Source organism: Clinocottus analis, unplaced genomic scaffold, assembly GCF_023055335.1.
Source record: "Clinocottus analis isolate CAN_PGR_092001 unplaced genomic scaffold, fCliAna1.0.p SCAF_17, whole genome shotgun sequence".
NCBI classification, from domain to species: domain Eukaryota; kingdom Metazoa; phylum Chordata; class Actinopteri; order Perciformes; family Cottidae; genus Clinocottus; species Clinocottus analis.
The window spans coordinates 9367146-9373242 of NW_027175898.1; the positions used below are offsets into that span (position 1 = coordinate 9367146).

The following is a 6097-nucleotide window of genomic DNA, read 5'->3' on the forward strand; positions in this document are numbered from 1 at the left end:
TGCACGCCACTGTAGTCTCGCCATGTGTCCAACCGGAATGGCTGAGACCTCTCCTGTCACCGTCTCGGGCAGCCTCGCTGATTCAGACATTTGGCTCAACCAGTGGCACGTGGTTGAAACTAACTGCCAAAAACATGATTTTAAAATCGCCAGGCCTCTCACACAGGTTTACTTGAAATTCAACACATGTCCAGTTCTATAAGTTTTTAAAAAAAAATCCTTAATAACCACGAAAGTCTGTCAAGATTTTTCATCATTTTTTATTTATTTGAAAAAACACTTTTTTGACTGCATACATTGTTATGATGCGCGATTGGTCTCAGTCTTTAGGCATAATTAATCCAGCTGAAGTGACGAACATATTAAATACATAACATATATCACATGTTACATACACAACATATGTTCCTTATATTACATTTAAAATATATATGCGAGTGTGTAACATGCTATGTTACTCCAGTAAGTTTCCCCCCGTCCCCCTCCCTGCACAATGACACCGCACTACAGGTATTCAGTTGGTAAAGGTCTTCATTCGACCCAACTCTCACAGACTGTCTGGCGGTGGTCATCTCGGTCTCCTTCCACCTTCTTCCGACTGGTGCTCGGACCTTCCTCCCAGTTTTGCTTAATCAGGTCGAGTGCCCCCTGTGGTGTCCTGCCAAACAGCAGTTCAAAAGGGAGAAAAATCACGTGGAGGCCTGGGGAACCTCCTGCACGCAAACATCAGAGAGTCAAGCCATTTATCCCAATTACGTTCCATCATCATAAATAAATATAATAAAATTACGGATCATGGATTTTAAGGGCTTATTCAGACTCTCCACCACACCGTCGGTCTGGTGGGTAGTAAACGCTCTGTCTCGTTCTATAGTCTAAGGCGCTTCTTTGGGTCCTTATTGACACATGCCTTGAAGAAATCGTTGCAATCTGGAAGAAAGAAGGAGAAGAAAGAGTAAGGACAGCTCCACTGATCCATCACAATGTGAACTCAAATGAACAGATTTTTGAATGCCGACATGCTTGTGTATGTTTTTCTTACTTTCTGAATACCACCATTTCGGCCTCTGTTGCAAAAAAAAAACTACGTCCGTTCTAAATGATGGATTTTGGAGCATGTCGAAAAGGACCGCTCCAATCTGGTATACCGTGCTGGGCCCGGCTTGGTATTCCCGCTGACTGTGCCACTCTCGGGGGACGTGAGTACCTAAAATATACAAACATAACAAAAAGACAGTGAGGAAGAGGAGCTTTGTTTAATGGGTAAAGTTAGTGAAGAGTAGGTGTAAAACTGGACATCTTACCCAGAAAGGTTTGATAAGCGTCTTCTTCCTCGGCGAAGCAGCTCAGCCCAAAGTTAGTTATGCGGACTCGGACGCCATTCTCACGGAACTCAAGGAGGAGATTTTCCACCCTAATGTGCTGGTGGAAAATGCGTCTCTGCTTGAGGTCAATGTCGGCATCCAGCAGCTATCTCAGTATAATCTGACAAACAAAAACAGAGAGATGAGAGATCAGAGAGGAGAATGCTTGGACATGTTTTCATACCTGTGACTGAGTTGACTGCAGAAGCTTACCTTTGCTTCCTTTTCTTGCAAGCAGCCTCCATCAGCTGTGATGTAGGAGAGGAGGTGTACTGCCGACCACGGCCTCTCCGGTCTTCCCCGCGTTGTTCTCCAAGAGCCAGGGGAAGGTCTCCACTTCAACCTACTCAGGCTTCTTTGTCCTGTTAGCTTGGCCCCTTGTGACTTGTCGAGGGCCAAAAAGGCCTTCAGCGTTCTTGCAAGGGAGTTCTTACCGGAACATCGCTCATGGACCGGGGGAGGGTGTTGGAGAGTCGGCAACCCGAATCACCTGGTCCACTTCTATCAGCGGACAACTCCGTCTGCCTCTCTGCCTGGAGCGGTCTCCTTCCACCAACTTCCTACTGCTCTTTTGTAAAACTGGTGTAAAACTGGACATCTTACCCATAAAGATTTAATAAGCGTCTTCGGCGAAGCAGCTCAGCCCAAAGTCTGTTATGCAAACTCGGACGGTGTTCTTGCGGAAGTCAATAAGGACATTTACCACCTAATGGCCTGGTAAAAAAAATTCTGCTTAAGGGCAATAGCTGCATCTAGCAGCTGTCTCAGTATAATCTGACAAACAAAAACAGAGAGGTGAGGCATCAGAGAGGAGAATGCTTGGACATGTTTTCATACCTGTGACTGAGTTGACTGCAGAAGCTTACCTTTGCTTCCTTTTCTTGCAAGCAGCCTCCATTAGCTGTGATGTAGGAGAGGAGGTCTACGGCCAACCACGGTCTCTCCAGCACCAGGATCTGGACATCTTACCCATAAATATATTGTAAACATTTTCGTCCTCGGCGAAGCAGCTCAGCCGAAAGTCGGTTACGCAAACTTGGAATGTTGGATGTTTCATTCTAAACATAAAAAGAAACATGAGACTAGAGACAACTTATGTAAAAAGAAAACTCCAATGACGGCGCAAATAGTAGAATAATAATGATAACCAAAACAGTAACGGTAACTAGCAATAACAATGATGATGGCAGGAGTAAGTTCTTCTCATCCCTCGCTGGCTTCCCGTTGTCAATCAGTTTTTAATTTAATATTTGTATATTATTTAATATAATAATATAATAATCGGCTGATCGGATCCTGCACACAGTGAAGTCATGAGTGCAGTGAGATTTTCAAGCTCTCACTGAAAATAGCTCTTGGCTGAGTGAGTGAACCAAAACCCTGAAATCTGTGAGTCACTTAAATCCATTATTTATATACAAAAGAAAAAAAAGACTGATCTTCTCACCTACTCCTTTGTTCTGCAGAAACTGTTAAGGTTGTAATTTGGTTGACAGATAGATGATCCTTATCCTTCTTGCGTGGCACAAAACTGTACAATAAACAAATATAATCAATACTCTGTCCACTTTTAGTCCATGTTTGCATTTAAATTTTGCTATCAAAAAGAGCCATATTGTGGTGCATCATCCTATTTTTGTATTATACTTTCTTTTTGTTTTGGAGGGACCCTTTAGCGCAATGGTCTCTAAACTACGTGGAAGCCTGCGGAATCTCCCGCACGCAAACATATGAGAGTCAAGCCATTCATCCCAAATACGTTCCATCGTCATAAATAATTATAATAAATTTACGGATCACAGACTTTAAGGTCTTATTCAGACTCTCCACCAAACCGTTGGTCTGGTGGGTAGTAAACGCTCTGTCTCGTTCCACAGTCTAAGGCGCTTCTTTGGGTCCTTATTGAGACATGCCTTGAAGAAATCGTTGCAATCTGGAGAGAAAGAAGGAGAAGAAAGAGTAAGGACAGCTCCACTGATCCATCACAATGTGAACTCAAATGAACAGATTTTTGAATGCCGACATGCTTGTGTATGTTTTTCTTACTTTCTGAATACCACCATTTCGTCCTCTGTTGCAAAAAGAACATGTCCGTTCTAAATGATGGATTTTGGAGTATGTCGAAAAGGACCGCTCCAATCTGGTATACCGTGCTGGGCCCGGCTTGGTATTCCCGCTGACTGTGCCACTCTCGGGGGACGTGAGTACCTAAAATATAAAAACATAATAAAAAGACAGTGAGGAAGAGGAGCTTTGTTTAATGGGTAAAGTAAGTGAAGAGTAGGTGTAAAACTGGACATCTTACCCAGAAAGGTTTGATAAGCGTCTTCTTCCTCGGCGAAGCAGCTCAGCCCATAATCAGTTATGCGTCTCGGACGCCGTTCTCACGGAACTCAAGAAGGAGATTTTCCACCCTAATGTCCTGGCGGAAAATGCGTCACTGCTTGAGGTCAATGGCTGCATCTAGCAGCTGTCTCAGTATAATCTAACAAACAAAAACAGAGAGATAAGAGATCAGAGAGGAGAATGCTTGGACATGTTTTCATACCTGTGACTGGGTTGACTGCAGAAGCTTACCTTTGCTTCCTTTTCTTGCAAGCAGCCTCCATTGGCTGTAATGTACGACAGGAGACCTACAGCCAGCCACGGTCTCTCCAGCACCAGAATCAGCTCCTGGTCCAGATCATACCAGTCCAGCAGGTCAATGGGTGCTGAATGCCGCTCTGATTCGTCCGCCAGTTCAGCATGATGGCAACCTTTATGGGGATCTGCTTCCCGTTATTGTCCTCGTACATGAAGACAATTTTGTTTTTGGGGATATGTTTGATAGCAACCTGGGAGATACAAAAAATAGTTTTTAGTTATACTTACTGACCGTACTGTATGTGAATCTGCATGTGTGTGTGTGTGTGTGTGTGTGTGTGTGTGTGTGTGTGTGTGTGTGTGTGTGTGAGAGAACATGTATCAATTTTATGGTAGCCGGCAAACAGGGATCCGAATCCTGCCTGGCCCAGTTTCTCCTGCTGCTGGTACTTGGCCTCAAACATGGCAGATAGGTCCAATATCTGCCTCTTCCTTTCAACTGGTCCGTCATCGGCGACGGCCTTCCTCTTCGCCCTTCTCTTGCTCAGAGCTGCCTCAGGTGTGTTTCTGCTTTCTGCAGGTGAGAGAAAAACATAAAACATTACAACATTAGTGTGTCGTGAGGTGGACGACAACTCATCGTCACAGGGGATGGAGTCCAGTCGCCTGCGTTTCTCCTGTGGGTTTTTATCTTCTTCTGTTGCTTTTCTCATTTCTGCTTCATAGACGATGTTCTCCTCCAAAGAATTAAAGCGCTTTCCAAATGTGATGTCCTTGATAACTGAAGACTGCTGAAGACCTTTCTAGCAACTTCTGTGTCTGTTCCTCTAAGGCTGGAGTCTATATCAGCTACTCTCTGAGTGTTCTAAAGCTGTGGCTTTCATGGGGTGTTCCATTATGAGGTTCTATTCCACCCTTCTGCAGTCTGTGCCCCTATCTGATCTGTTTGCCTCATCGGTTAAGAGGCGGTTGCGGTATTCAAAGAATACAATCTGCGCCGACACTACGAATCCCGTCACAAAGACAGGTATGATAGCTTGCAAGCAGACAAACTCGCAAAGCTTAAAAGTGGACTGTTAACTCAGCAGAATACAGATTTGTACGCCAAGCTCAGCTGAACCAGTCATCCGTTCAGGCCAGCTTTGGGGTTGCTCAACTGACAGCAAGCAACCTTTCACTGATGGAGAGTTTGTCAAGAAATGTTTGAACGCTGTCTCGGAGGAGGTGTGTCCCGAGAAGAAAGATGGTTTTAATGCCGCGAGTCTGTCGGCGAGTACAATCACCAGACGCATTGAAGAAATCGGTAAGTAGTGTTATTTATGTCATTAATAGTTATTATTTATTTCCTGACTTTTTTTCTGTGAAGATCCCGGAAAGGGTTAACACTTGGTTATGTGTGGCCTTCTTGAAAACAATAAATGTTTACGTTTAGGCACCCCTGCGATCGTCACACTTTTTCTGTTAGAAACGGACGCCGGCCCCTCATCAGTGAAGGGAAAAGTTATGTGAGCCTCACAGGAAAAAGACCCCTGCTTTAGTGTTAACTTTAAAATAGTGCTAATGTGTTAATTTTCCGACAGCTGTAGTCTTCCCTTTTCAGCTCTTCTTGCATCCGGATGGGCTCCAGCACATTCATAATGCAGTGTATCAGCATCCATGATCATAATAACAGGAAATGCTGTCAGTGGAGTTCAAGACCTTTTCCAAGTATTAAGAAATAATCATTGTCTGCTATTTTGTGCATGACACACTGCCTCATTTGACAAATTTAAATACATTTTCCCTGTATCGTAAGCTTCTTAGTTCAAAATTAGAATCATGCAATTTACCATTGCGAGATTGGGACTGATGTGAAAACTGAAACAAGACATTTGTTAGGCATCCCTGTGCTTTCCAGCTAAATGTTTGACTAGTCTTCTCCCCCTTTGGTCTTTCTTGCTGCAAAAATGGTTTTGGGTCTTTACGCACTATGAATAAGTTAGTCACGATCCAGTTGTTTTGTCTGTCAACTAAATAACATCATAATATGCATAATTGCATGACACATCATTGTTTAGGGGCCCACTTGAGTAAGTGATGAGCTTATTAGTGAGAACTAGTTCATGCCCAGGAGAGGAGCGAGAACCATGACAGGCGTTTAGGAATCATTC

At 43.8% G+C, this 6097-nt stretch overlaps 1 pseudogene; it reads right to left on the reverse strand.

The window, feature by feature from the left end:
* Nucleotides 1-240: 240 nt before the first annotated feature.
* Nucleotides 241-4587, reverse strand: LOC137787807 (serine/threonine-protein kinase pim-2-like; annotated as a pseudogene).
* Between the last annotated feature and the right edge of the window lie 1510 nt (nucleotides 4588-6097).